This window comes from Centrocercus urophasianus, unplaced genomic scaffold (genome assembly GCF_019232065.1).
Source record: "Centrocercus urophasianus isolate 14NV4802_14NV808 unplaced genomic scaffold, USGS_Curo_1.0 seq_20, whole genome shotgun sequence".
Lineage (NCBI taxonomy): Eukaryota > Metazoa > Chordata > Aves > Galliformes > Phasianidae > Centrocercus > Centrocercus urophasianus.
This window is the reverse complement of record NW_024884756.1, coordinates 9,229,022-9,244,330: the sequence shown is the minus strand read 5'-3', so window position 1 is coordinate 9,244,330 and position 15,309 is coordinate 9,229,022. Positions and strand designations below refer to the sequence as shown.

Here is a 15,309-nt window from a genome sequence, read left to right as displayed (position 1 = left end):
TCAGATCCGTAGTCTCATATGCCACGCTTACAGGAGGCAGTTATAAGCTGCAAGTACAAGTTCAGCGTTTACAGTCAGTCAGAACAGAACTTTCCTGCTTCTGTTTTCAGGAGCATCTGCGCCTGTGGTAACTGGTAATACCGAGAAATCTCAGTAAGGCACAAGTTAAAGAATAAAAATACTCAAAATAACACTGTGGTCTGTATTTTCTTATTTATGGCGATGATAGGAAGATAATAGAGTTGAACACTGTATGGGAACTGCTGAGTCACGGCCTGAACCTCTGATTGATCACCTGAGGCGAGCCATGAGTCAGCCACAGGAGCACAGGTGAAGGCAATTCAGCTGTGCTGCCGGAAGGGGTGGAGCCTGGCTCCCCGCCTCCTAGACCTATTTAAGAGCTGGCTACCAGAGGGGAAGGATCTCTTCTGGAGATCACCTCTCTTGGTGTTTTCTGGTGAGCTCAGCTGAAGGGTAAGCTCTTCCACTTATTCTCTTTTGTGATTGTTGTCTACTTTGCCTAATTCTCTTGATTATATTGCGATTGTAACATCTTGATATCTGTTGATTACACAATTATATTGCGATTATAACATCTTGATATCTATTGATTATACACAATTATATTGTGATTATAACATCTTGATTGTACAAACACTCAAGTATCGTTTGCTCTTTCACGTGCAGCTGAATTGCTTCCAATAAACACACACTGCACAACTCCTAACTTACATCAGTGAACAGTGATTTCAAAACAAGTTCTCATTAACCAATGTCATAGTATTCCTAATGGATTTTGTTCTCTTTTTAGTATGTTTTACTTAGATAAATTAACTGATCTCAAATATCTATGTGGACGTTTGTTTAAAAATCAGGTTCTATTTCATATAAAAGTATGTCCCTCCACACAACTTGAAAAATACCATTATGCAGACACACACACAGTGTGCACTGTTCTTCAGAAATTACAACATCAAAGCAATCTCATCTGCTACCTTGTATCAAATGTAAGAAACAATGTTCAACATCAGGTAATAATGAAGACTCAATATAAGATGTAATGTGTATTCAGATTTGGAAACAATTAATTACCTTCACAAAATATTTTCTAAAATCTGCTAACAAAAAAAAACCCACAACCAAATATTTGAATAATCATTACAAAAGAAACTTTAAGAAAAAGACACACATTTGGCAATGATATTAAAAGCTGAAGAACAAACCAAGAACTACATCTTGTGATGTCTAAGTTCTAGAGACTTATTCTGTGCAGAGAATATTCTCTAACAGAGATGTTAAAGCCATCATTCAAGCACTATCAAAGCTTTCTAATAACACTTAATTGTACCCCGTGGTACAAGACAAAGTAAATTGTGTACTATTTACAGCATTTCTTCTAGATGCATGTAACTGGCACGGACTGCAGCACAGGAATTTCCATAAGAATGTAAGGAAGAACATCTTTATTGTGAGGGTGACACAGTGCTGGAGCAGGCTGCTGGAAAGGTGGTGGAGTCTTCTTTGGAGATCATCAAAACCTGCCTGCATGCTTTCCTGCGTGAGCTGCTGTGTGGGGCTGGCCTGGACGATGTCCAGAGGTCCCTTTTGACCCCTACAATTCTGTGACACCCTCCCATCAAGAAAGGAACATACGAAAAGAAGAAAGAAGCATGGAACTTCCAAATTATTTAAACATTGTGCTGACTAAAAAGTAAAAATAAATATAATAAGCACAGAAGTAGGCTTTTTACACACAACTACTTATATATTCAAGATGACTGAGGAAGAAATGAGAGCTGACAAAGGATAAGAACAGGAATCCATCCACCCTGATTTTTATACATCCATATACTGTCAAGACACCCTAGCAAAGTATTAGGCAAATACATCACGTATACTTGGAGCCTGTTTTACACCAAAAGCAATTTTTGCTCCCTGTGTGCACCTCAACTAGAGCTGATCAAACTCTCCTAGAATGAGATGGAGTTTCATACAACAAATGGTGTATGCGCTCATTCTTCTCTAGTCCTGATGCTGTGTTCTGCGAAAGTGAAATGCAGAAAACTGCTTTACAACAAACCACACCATTTCCTATCCATTTTAATTTCTTAAAATATTAGCTTGATGCTTTGCATTTAAGCACTGGGAATCACATTACTGTACAGGCACACATATCATACAAGAATCTGTAACTGCAACAGGTTGAGAGATAACAGAACTGAAAATAGGAAAGGGTTTCCTTTTCGTACCTTTATATAGCAAATTAATGAGTTAAAACATTAAATTAGAGAAAAGGTTTTCTTCCATAAACTTCTATAAATACAGAAGATGAAAATTCACCTTCTGGAAACTTAAATGCTTTTAAAAAAAAAAAAAAAATAGAGAGAGCAGAATCTTCTTTTAAGCTAGTAAGAGATGTAAGACCAGCAGGGTATATGTCAACTGGAACAATCTGTATCAAAGAAGATCCCAGGAACATCAGAAAGATACACAGGTAATCATTTACATTACACCTACATAACCAGCTCTTCTATTAGGAGTTTGTAATCACTGCAGTCTGAGTTCAGGGCTCTGACAAACATTTTCAGAACTTTAGTAGGATGAGCACACCCCCAAAATTTATTGAGAAGACTTCTGTGCAGTCTTTTCTTTCACTCACAGAAACAATTTAACAGTGGGATTAAACAAGAAACATTAAAAGCATCCCAAAACGCCTTCCAGAAGCCCTTCCACTCTCCTTTGAGAAAATGGTTAAGCACATAAGTTGCTGCTGATGGAGCGGAAAGAAACAGGTTACAAACCTCTCTCCAAGAATCACTGGACTGAGCCAACCCTCAGACCGCACAACTATCTGGAAACTCATTCCAAAGCCATCCGATAAAGACCTGTGCTCTTTTCCATGCAGGCTGGAAGACCTGGGCTCTATGATTTGTGTCATCCCTGTAAGCAGAATACTTGGCAGTACGTAAAGGCACTGGATCGGGCGCGTGGCTGATTACAGACCAGCAGAGCTCCGCATTTCTATAAGAATACACTGATTTTCATTAAATGAGGATTTACAATGTGGAACGTTACTCAATGTAAAGAGCGGGTTCAAGGGCTGAAGTAAGCAGTACAGATGTACTCAAGATAGACGAAAGCCCTGAGAGAAAGACGTGTATACATGCTTGTCTGCATGCCGCAGGAGTATGTAAGCGCATACAGCGTACTGTAATTCTTTAGTTGTTTATTCTTTCTTTAACTGTTCTGTTTCTCAGTACCAAAACCACCATCTTAGCTGTAAGCAAATTCAGTTAATGAATGCATACTACGTTTGAAGGTAAGATACCTTGTCTTCCCCTTTGCCACGTAACGGTAATATAACTAGAATAGGCAAAGCGAAACTATTCCCATTTAAACCAGCACAATTCAGACTAAAATGTGTCCATCAGGAAATTCATGACTAAAGCACGATAAGCATGATCATAATCCTGTTCACAACCTCATGATCTTTTTCATGTGACCGTCTCACACAATACTACTAACACATTACTTTGAAATTTCAGTCATGCATGTATAATTGTGGTATTCAGCTTTCAATGGTACCTTTTCTCCACGTCCCAATGGTTAAAAGTTTGTCGTCTATGATCATGATTCACTGCTCAAACTCAAGAGATAATCGTATCACTTATTTCACAATCAATTTAGTTTTATTGAAAATAGACATCTAATAATAACCTTGGCACAATATTTTTAAGTCTAAGACAGTCTTTTTTATCTTCTATTTCAATTCTTGCCTTACAGAAGATGCTTACAAAATAAACATCTGTATCCTAAAAAGTCTCTAATAGAAGAACTGATAAGAGTAGGTTATTTGTTTTGTTTTTACACAAGCATCATTAGTTGCTAGACAATTATGAACAGCTCCCACCCTGCAGTATGTCCATCAGTATTCGTAGGTATATAACGTCAGAAATCACAAGTCCACATCTGATACACTTCAGTGACACAGAACTGTACATGGCTCATTTCAGCATAAGCACATTAAGAGCCTTGAATCCTTTCAAAAGGCCACAGAAAGGCAGCCTGAGGACGAGGCTACGAACATGGGAAAGATTTCAGCTATTACAGTTGCCAACCTTGGCCTTACTTTATGCACTTGTGATTCCTGCTGCCCATCCTCCTTTCCTCAACAGCATAGGCATGGCTGGGCACCCAGCGGGACAGAAACACGAGCAAACATCCTGAGCTGTGGCCTGGGTCAGAAACCACAGCAGCCAAAACCGGCAGGCCGGAGCAGGACCTAATGGTACCTGCTGCCAACAAGAACGAGGCTGGTCTTTTGGGATGCGTTCAGGCAGTGGGACAAACCCACCTGAAGTCATGCTGCAAAGTTAGAATAGCCGTGCACATGTACATCGGGCAAAATAAACGGCCCTGCTGTGCCTGCTGACATTTAAGGAAATGCAAACAGGGCTGCCAAATGCACCCCAATGCCCCCTCATTCAGTGCTAGCAAATCATTCCAACCCAATGCAGTTCTGACTGCATACCCACAAACACAGCTTTAAAATGGGAAGCCAAAGAATCTGAGCACAACATCAGCATCATTTACCTGCTCTGTATGGAAAACTCACACCATCTCTTATGCCACCCCATGCCTTCTGGCATTTCCTCTATTGGAATAAATGCACCTCTAATCAAAGTGGGTATTATTAGAGACTTTCTCACTTGTCTTCCTTTGAATTCCTGAAATGTTTTCACAGTCCCTACCATTTCAACCGCTCTTCCATTTCATACCTGCAGCATGAAATGTATGTAGAAAGAAAGTATATGTAAGTATATTAAAGTCCAGAATAGGAAGATTATTTGGAGGGACATTTTTGTTTATCATCAACTGCTTCACTGAAAGTAGAAAACTAGTCTAACAGCTAGGTCTGACTTAAAGAAGCACTCTTGGATTCCAATAACGTGGTCATGTAAAATTCAAGCTCAGGTGACAACTGGGTATATCATTGAAGTGCTCACAACCCATATATTACAGCATTTTTCTCAGTACGCAAACACCGACTAATCTAAGTGCTCCACTTCTCCCCCCTCTTTTTTGTCTTGTTCTTTCCCAACAATTTCAATTAACAGAAACATTTGAAATTAATGTATCGGATTTCTGCCCTTGCAAGTATTCATTTAAATTTCTCCCTTTTAATTTTCTTTCCATGCTTTCTCGCAACAATGTTCTGCCTTTTTATTCTATCTGCAGAGGATCGAGTTATTTAAACTGTCTGAAAAAGAATCAAAAATGATTTCAAAAACAGCTCGGACTCCTCTCAGAGCACTCTGCCTTGATGAATGCCTTGATGACCCAAGTACCTTACAGGACTTGATCAACCTCCAGAAGCTGCAAATGGCACAGATACCAAACACACAAAGTCAGCTAAAATAAGAGAGAACAGAGAAGGACAAACAGACATACAGACAAAGCAATATTCTTACCAAACCAAGATGCTCTCTTTGTTCAGTACTGATAGTTGAAGCACTTCTGTCATTAGGTTCTAGTAACAACTTCTCAGAGTAAAAGGAGTTTGAAAAACGTCTTTTTTTTCCTGTATATGTGAGATGCACATTTCTTGAATTAGAAGTACTGGCGCATAAAGGCACTTCCTTGTTCTTCCTAGAATTTAAAATTCCCACATCGCAGACGTTTACTCAAATTCACAAGCAAAAACAATGTCTGCAGCTCCCCTACTCCTCCAATATTCCACGCTATTTCTCTGTCCAGAAACTCTTGGATCTAGCAACTCAAATAATCTACTCTTCATTTCCTAAATTTCCAATTTTAAGCAAATGCCAGAGTGTTATTTCCTACTAATCCAATACTCATTTTCAAGGTAAGGGATTTTTAAAAAATACCTCAAAGATAAATCAAAATATTCCCTCTAACGACACTAAAGAAATCCACAAAAGTACTTAAATAAACACTAATCTCATTTTGTTTCAACAGTCTTTTGCCAACGTGAGCTCCAGCAATACAAACACTCTGCAGACATAAGAAGTTACAGTTCACAGCCTGTATCTTTAGTTCTCACTCATTTTCTGTATTTGGTTCCAGCCCCAAATTCAGCGAAACAGGTTTGTGGATGTAAGTGAAACTCATTCAGTTGAGAACCTACAGCCCAGTAGGAGGGGCACTCTGCAGGAACAGACCATCAACTAATTGATCCAAGCCATATTTGCTAAGTTAATACCAGATAAGACATATAGCATGGAAAGCATTTACGCATAACTGAACACATTGTAAACACAGTCTCAAAACTGGAAATCTGAAGTACTTGAAATACCAAAGCCCAAGCACACTAGAAAATAATCCCAAATTAACGCAGTTGTAATCTAGTAGCTCAGTTGTACAGAAAGGGGCATTTGTTTTATTTAGAAGAGAAAATAACTGGGCCGCCTTCCTCAAAAGGACAATTACTTGCAATGAATTGCTGAATACGGGATCCTTCTTACAGCTCAAAATACTATAAAAGCCATCAAAACAGATCATGTTCTTTAAGTATCAGATCTGCTTATAGGCAACTTTTCTGTGTTTTGTATATGAACTTGATATAGTTTATAAGGCATTATTAACACACAACATTTACAGTGAAGCTGGCATGATCTTGTGTCAACATCTCATTTTTTAGTTACGTTCTGTATTGCCTGTGCATGTAAGAATGCAATCCTGAAAACAATAACCAGTTTAGTACTTCATTTTTCCACTGAAAATGAGCAAATGTTTTTATCAGAGCTAAGGCTGAAGATTAACAAATATTTTAAGATGCTGTTGCACCTATGGCAGCCCTGCCCTGCTGCTTCATTCATTCATTCATTCCCATAAAACCATTTTTGTATACCAGTAGATTTGTTTGCTGATCTGTCCACTGGGCAGCTGTACAATTAGATTCTGCTGAAAAACAGCTCAGAAAAAGAAAAGATTATTTTTAAGACAGATTACTTCTCCTATCTGCTTCACTGTGCAGCTGCACAAACACTGCAGTCCCCACAAAAAAAAAAAAAAAAAAAAAAAAAAAAAAAGGCAACCTTGCCTTTGGTGGCAGCACCAGAGCTGGCTGATTTGCAGCCCAACAGCCCATTTCAGTGCAAACACAACCAGCTACCTCAAAATGTACTCAAATAATAAAAACAAAACAACAACCTTTAAATTGAAAGTCATTCTGGAAAAACTTCTCTAATTCTCTCCACAACACAGAATATAAGAATGTCTATAATGAAGCATTAAGACCAGCAGCAGTATGTTTGTTCTTGCTGTAACTTAAATCACTGTATCTATCTCATCCTTAGAGTACCTTAGAACACTCGCATGACATCAAAAAGAATAAAGGCATGCCTTTGGTAAGCTTTTAATTGCTACATGATCACAATTAAAACAATCCATTGCAGCTCCAATCAAAGCAAGAATTCAACACGTCTACTATTAGCTGATAGCTTCTCTCACTTTTCCAAAAATAGTTATTAACAGACACCAACCACAAAAGCCATTGAAAAACAGGACCGAGGCACGCTTCCCTCATAAGTGCTCTGCCAGCTGAAGGTGCTTAATGATCATTTCTACAATTCTAAAGCAAATAAATCTTCATAAAGACATCTCAGCAGACTGAAAAATAACATTTAACTTGCCTGATCTGCGTCAAAAAATAGCTGTACATATTTCAACAGGAAGATCGGCCCAATGATTAGCCAGCTGAATCTGAATGTGCCATTTCTATCTCATTCCAAGTAGACTTCAACAGAAATCATGATGCCTAGCACTCACTTATTTGAGCCAAGACTATTGCTAAAACTCTGCAGGGCTACCTATTACAGGACTGTGTGATGACAACGCTCGAGCATATAAAAACAACCATTAGCTTAAAAACTAAAAAAATCACTAAAAACAATGAACTATGGTATTTGCTTATCAAGTTATTGAAACAACTTTGCAGGTGCACAGCTTCCAGGTGACTGAACAAAAGCACTGTACTTAATGCCATTATTATTCATACTACAACATTAGAGACAGAAAAGGACAAAGAAAGCAGAATCCTTATGGACTTGATCTGAAGTGCCAGTAGAACTGTCTTCTCAGTTAAATAATTTTCAATAAAGCAAAGTACAAAAACTTAAAAGCTGCTGTCTGTATGCACTTCCCCATGTCTATCATCTCATAAGTGCACATACAGCCAAACAGCAATGCAGATGAGCAAAGAGAAACACTGCGAAGAGTAAGGCTGCAATCAGTTTTACAAGAACTGCACCGCAGCCAGATGCACCTAGCCTAGAACACGCTGTGTAGCATTCCAACTTGACCTAATAGCAGTTTCTAGCTTTTGTTTTCACTCTGTACACTCTCCTTCCAGTACCTGAAATGTGGATGCTATTCACATCCTTAAGCATCACTGTGCTTTCCCCATTTTAATTTATACAGATTTTTCTGCACTAACTGCTGATTTGATTCCGTGCTATCGAAGTTACCACCCTTCTCAATGGGATCATCAGGACATTTCTGACTTCTACTTCACTTAGATCTTCCATCTTCGTTTCATTTTTCAAACTACTATTGGCAGCTTTCTTCAGTTTACGTGATTCCATTACTTCTCAAAGCTGTGGAAAATAAATACCACATTCTATCAGTGCTTTGATACGTCCTCCCCACAAGCTGAAACCAGAAGATACTGTTTTGGTATTTTTTTTACAATGTGTAAAAAGCAAGAGAACAACAACAACACTAAAGGGCTATTTGCTGTCTCTAACATTTAACACAAAGAATTATAAGTTTATCTTGAAACAAATCTAGGATTCTGGAAGAAAAGACAATCCGAACTACAAAAAGACATTCTACACAGAGTAGTACAAAAAAAGCTTTGTTTTTCCACTTCTGGAGTAGCAGGAACGGTTTGGCAGCTTACCACTGGAACTGCATGTTATCTGATTTCTCTGAGAAAGATGCTTTATGCTCTTTTCACTGATTAGTTAAAAGCAGCTGAAAAGCAGACTGGCTCCGCCTCTAAATTCCAGGGGTATTAATGGGTCATGACCATCATTCCACAAGTTCCACCTCAGAAATACTTAACAATCACAGAACATAAAGATGAGTTTCTGCAACAGGCGGATTCCATGGATACGCTAAAGCTATCCAACATACCATATAAGACCAAGGTTGGACAACTTTTCTGCAATATTAAGTCCATTCACACCTACAAATTTATTTGACTTGTAACGTTCAAAGTAGCTCAGTTCAAGAATTTATTAAACATAAACAATCTGACCACTTAATCCCAAAAAGAGTCAAATGTTTGATTCTATGGTTAACCACAGCTGAAGGTACCAAATGGTAATGTGACCCGGTAAGGAGTCTGAGGCTTTGTTTTTTTACGTTTCCAGAGGCACAACAGTTTACTCATTGAAGTTATTATGGCACTTAGTCATGGGAATAATATGCCATCTTCTATCAAGCTGCCAGGTTATAAAACTGAAATACTTCAGTAGGTATGTTACCTACTTGGCACTGACACCATCCAAAACTAGCTGCAGCTACAGCACAGCTCCAGTAAACAAGAAAATCTCATAACCTGATGCTCTGAAAAGGCTGAAATACCACCACCCCACACACACACATTCCATATCTGATTTGCTAAATTCACTATTTATCAGTTTCTGATTAAGCTACACATACTTGTTCGTACCCAGCTTTTAACTTTTATAACATATTTGTGACTCTTGACATGTGTGTTACCAGTAATAGGACTGTGAGGTAACAACACTAAGGATCAAGCTTTGTTTATGATCAAGAAAAGTGAAAACAAAACAAAAGCAACAGAGCATCTGAGGTACAGCATTTCACTGTTCGTCAGTCACTGCTCGGAACTACTACATAATATTTGTTAAGATACAGGCAAGCATTTGCCTGAAAAGTTTTTATTTTCTTCATAGCTTCTGTTTGAAGAAAATACCATGTTTCTAAAATGTGATTAATCCTTTGCCTTTCACGTTCAGACTCCAAATCCATAGTTAGCCATCAAGAAGCAGCAAGAGAGTAAGTTCTAGAAAATAAATTTGTAGAAGCTAAATTTTCCCCAAGGTGATAATTTGTATTTTTCAATTTCATTCACTTAAAGAAGCAGTACATTGTCTTCTTCCAAAACATCATTTTGTCAATTGTCTAATTAACAACAACAAAAAACATTTAAATATTAAATCCATACATTTTAAAATGGAGTTTTAGCTTAAATTATAGAACTTTTAGTCTATGAATGTACTCTCATGCATCAAAGGCTAAAAAGTACCACGATACACTCCTTCATTAGACTAATACAGATGTTTAGTGCAGGCAACTGAGCACTTTCTATGGGGAACAGGAGCAGACCAAGTGTTCTCTACAAAGACAGTGATTTACCGCAACTAATTTGATCCACAGAGTCTGATACAAACCAAATAGAAGTAATAATAATTTGGTACAATTGTTGCATTCTCAATAAAGTATCATCCTGCTCCATTTTTCCAAGAGTCAGCATAAACCTCCCACGTTCCTCTCACTGTTGCAGAACTTACGTGACTAGAAAAAGTTAGCAGGAGAATTTTTGCCCTAAAACATTAAGAATGAACTTCTGTAGGGACTCCACATCTTGCGGAGTAAGGTGTGCAAACATACACTGCACATTACCTGTAGTTCAAAGACAACTTTGGGGAAAAAAAAAGAAAAAAAGAAGTTTTACCATATGAATCAATAAAAGCTGTTCTTCGATAACATGCAAATAGAATAGTTCAGAATATCTTATGAAGTATTAAGAAATTAGGTATGGGCACATTAGACCAATACGCTACACGCTGTACATACTACCTACTGTAACTAATGTGTATTTACTGAAATTAGCGGAAATAAATGGTGTCATAGAATCATGGAATTGCTCAGGTTGGAAAAGACCTTAAAGATCATCTAGTGCAACCATGACCTAGCCATACTACCCCAACTCTAACAACCCTCTGCTAAATCATGTCTCTGAGTACCACATCCAAATGTTTTTTAAACACACCCAGGGATGGCGACTCAACCACCTTCTTGGAGGGCCTATTCCAGCGCTTAACCACCTTTCTGTAAAGAAGCTTTCCCTGATACCCAACCTAAACTTACCCTGGTGCAACTCGAGGCCATTTCCCCTCATCCTGTCACCAGTGAGAAGAGAGCAATGCCGCTCTCGCTGTAAGCACCTTTCAGATATTGGAAGAGAGCAATAAGGTCTCCCCTCAGCCTCCTTTTCCCCAGTCTCTCCTCGTAGGCCACATTGTCCAAGCTCTTCACAAGCCTCGTTCCATTTCTTTGGACCTGCTCCAGCACCTCAATGTCCTTTCTGTACTGAGGTGCCCAAAACTGAACACAGTCCTTGAAGTGCGTCCTCACCAATGCCGAGTACAGGGGCAGGATGACTTCCCTTGTCCCGCACACCACACCACTCCTGCTACAAGCCAAGAAGCCAACAGCCTTCTTGGCCACTTAGGCACACTGCTTTCAAAAAGTGTTTAAAACTGAACCATTCAAGCGCTGGCAGTACACCTCTGCCAGACAACTGCCTCATGCACAGTTCAGAACAGGAAGAACTGGAACTCGAGCCCGTTTATGCATAACATCAAGTATTACATAAAAGGGAATACTTTTATTTTTAGCACTGAAATGTAGTGAGGCAAAGATACAATATTATCAGGACTGCAGTCGAGTAACTGCATAAGTCATATCATAATAAAACATGACTCATAATTCATTATGTTTTAATGTAAGCTAGTACAATTTGGAAATGTACTTCCAGGCTGAAATAGTGTTTTCTATGGACAGATACTCAGGCCACAAATAAACGCTCCTGTGAATGCTCTGCAACAATTCTAGCAAAAAACATGGCCAAAATGATATGGCTTACATTTCACAGACTGAGAGCAATTATCAATGCAGTGGAGTCTGATGAAAAGAGAGGCCTTCCTTTATAAGAACGCATTACATAAGTTACGTAGAGCTTTGAGAAGCAGCACAGTCACCTTTAAAACAGAGTACAACATTCCACTTATCAGTAACGAAGCTCTTCTGCCCTGTGCCGTACCTGGTACGAATGAAGAAGTGCACGTGGTGGCACAGTAAGACTTGGTTTCCCTCTGGAGGGAGGGAAGATTTAGGTTGGATGTTAGGGGGAAGTTCTTTACAAGGAGAGTGGTTAGGCCCTGGAACGGGCTGCCCAGGGAGGTTGTGGATGCCCCGTCCTTGGACGTGTTCAAGGCCAGGTTGGATGGGGTCCTGGGCAACCTGATCTGAATGTGTATGTTTGGTGGCCCTGCTTGGCAGGGGGGTTGGAACTACATGATCCTTGAGGTCCCTTCCAATCCGGGTGATTCTGTGATGATTCTGTGATTAGCCATAAGACACATACCCACCCGCTGTTCCCCTTGGCCGTGGTATTACTACTGTTATTGCACTACACAGGCTAAAACCAGCATTCCGAATCACATTGGTAACATCTATGAGGGACTATTTTAAAGAAGATTATGCATATTTTCCTTTGTTTTGCTTTGATGCTCCAAACAATGTATGGCTGTATTCTATTAGCAACCAGCTCAGTTAGAAGAGGAACTAAATACAGATATCCTATCATCAGCTGTAAATCAATTATCATTTCCAGTTATCTCCCAGCATTAAAAACTTTTTTTTTTTTCATCCATTAATAATCACTGCACTGCAGTAATAAAAATGCACATGCAATAAAAATGTACAGAGATCATTTTATGAGTGCAGTAAAAATCAACTCACCTTGAGACATGGATCTTAACATGTAAATTGTAGGGGCATCTATCAGTAACAAAAGTTTTCTTATTGTGCTATTTACTTAGAGATGTGACTGGGAACTTCATCAAGTAAACAACCAGCAGAAACACCGAGCCAGAATTTGGTGAACAAGACCTCTACTGGAATACATTTGTAACTTCATGCAAATCCCGCACTTTTGCACACAACCTCCTCTGCACATACTCACTCCGAAGAGTTTTTATCTTACATCATACTTCATCATATCTTACATCATATCTTACATCAGTTTTTATCTTACATCATACATATCTTACAAAAAGTCTAACCATGTGAATACTCTTCCAGAACTTCGTTTGATGTATGACTTTCAGACATGAACACCGTTATTCAATTACTTCCATTATTATCATCTCAATTCAACATTGATTTAGCTACCTAATACCAATGACTACTAAATTACATCTTGTCACTCAAGCACTGAAACAAATGCATGACGACTTCAACTTTCTATACTTCCTACCTCTTGAGAACTTAATGCTCTTCTCACTTATTTCTAGTTAATGTCCCCAAATTGTACACACTTTAAACCTGCTACTTGAGAAATGGGATTGCTCAGTATGGAGAAGAGGAAACTCAAGGCGACCTTATAGCTCTCTACAACTGCCTGAAAGGAGGCTGGGCTGAGGGGGGAGTCAGCCTCTCCTCTCGTGTGATTATTGATACGTCTAAAGGAAATGGCCTCCAGTTGTGCCAGGGGAGATTCAGGCTGCAAGTTAGGAAAAATGTCTTCTCCGAATGAACTGCCAGGCACTGTAATGGGCTGTCTTGGGAAGTGGTGGAGTCACCGTCCTCGAAGATGTTCAAGAAACACGTAGACTAAGGGAACATGATTTAGTAAGAAATATTGGTGGTAGGTGGACAGCTGAACTGGATGATCTTGGAGATCTCTTCTAACCTTGGTGATTTTATTAAAACCTGAGCTCAATAGAAGCTTTCCTGTAAGCTAAGGTTTGGTCCTTAAACGTGATGAAAGGTCCTGGTAACTTAACAAACTGCAGTATGGAATAAGGGCATGAGCAACAAGATGATATTAGAAAAGAAATCTCACTGTTTCTTACATGCAGGTTCTCCAACAGACTACCCAGTAAAAATGACGTATCAGTTTCTACAGCAGTCTGATTTTCCATTAGTTTAATGAGCAGACTATCTTCGCTCTCAGCATACTGTTTTTGTAATCAGCAAGCTATAGAAAATGTGGTAGTAAGGTAAGAATGAAGCTCATAGGTCAGCAGCAGCTGAGACAGAAAAGGCAGCTGAGTCATTCCTTCTCTGCAATAAGAGGCAAGTCAGAAAGTACAAAGTCACAGATGAGGCACCACAATGCAACACCCAAAAGATGAAAACATTTCTAGTCTAATAAAGCACGTTGCCCAGCATGGGCACAACGTCCCACATCTAACTTCAACATCCCGTATTTTTATGCTTTTGAAACAAGCATTAGGAAACCATGATCTCTGCTATCTTTCACGCTGGCTTCCTGCTTGGGGACATTAACATCTGTACAGGGACTAGACAGGCATAAGAGGTAACAAAAAACCTAAGTGACTTAAAACACGTTTTTTTCCTTTCTTTTTTACTCCTTACATTTATGTTACATCAAAAAAACAAACAAAACAACCCTTGGAGAGACGGTAACGATGCAGCATCACATGGAACATTCTGAACAGCTGGACGAAAGATGAGTGCACCCTTCTCTCACCTAGGAGATTACAATGCTAACAGAACACTTTTCAATATTTTGATCAGTTTTGGAAGCTTAAAATGTGTTCTTTTTTATTAGCTTCACCTAATTTATACACACTACTTTACCACATGTTATTACTCACATTTAATTAAATATCTCAGTTGCAATTTAAGAATGAACTAAAAACAATCTCAAATCTATCCACATCACCAAGCCCTAATCAGCAAGATAAAATCTCTGGTTCTCAATTAAGATAACTTCAGCAGTCTAAAGAGAAATACTTCACAAATAATCAAATTATATTACAAATATTCGCTCTTTAAGTTGGACTCTCACAGAACAAGAGGAAATTATACTGTTCTTTAAATTAGAACAGAAATTGATTCCTCAAAGGCATGAATTCTTCAATTCTTAGTATAGTCAGAACTCCCTCTGCACCTAAATCTCAACTCTATGAAAAGCATACTTTCACAAAGACAACAGAACCATAATCTAGCTTTTCTTCTTTGAAACTTCTGATGACATTTCTAGGTGTGCTAAGAAGCAAGTCAGAATTTGACATTCATTTGACAATCCTGAAGCATAACAGCCAGCGTTCTGACAGCTGATTGACAAACTGGGAAGAAAGCGGCAGTAAGATTTCTTTTCTAATATCATCTTGTTGCTCATGCCCTTATTCCACACTGCAGTCTGTTAAGTTACCAGGACCTTTCACCACATTTAAGAACTAAACCTTAGCTTACAGGAAAAACTTCTATTGAGCTCAG

The 15,309-nt window shown here is 38.7% G+C and overlaps 1 protein-coding gene and 1 long non-coding RNA gene across 4 annotated transcripts in view; one reads left to right on the top strand and one right to left on the bottom strand.

Annotated features, from left to right (window-relative positions):
* The window catches only part of SLC39A10 (solute carrier family 39 member 10), a 44,689-nt gene that overhangs the window by 17,582 nt on the left and 11,798 nt on the right, over positions 1-15,309 (bottom strand). Inside the window, exon 1 of one of the 3 annotated variants that reach the window (XM_042822573.1) lies at positions 5,472-5,561. The exons of the other annotated variants lie outside the window; for them this stretch is intronic. The gene's annotated coding sequence lies outside the window, so the exon portion shown is untranslated. Of the gene's footprint in view, positions 1-5,471; positions 5,562-15,309 lie in introns of those variants that run through there. 3 annotated transcript variants of the gene reach the window in all.
* On the top strand, positions 434-3,851 carry LOC122162318. The gene is made up of 3 exons (XR_006169466.1): positions 434-474; positions 1,389-2,494; positions 2,906-3,851. It is a non-coding gene; the product is annotated as an uncharacterized LOC122162318 (long non-coding RNA).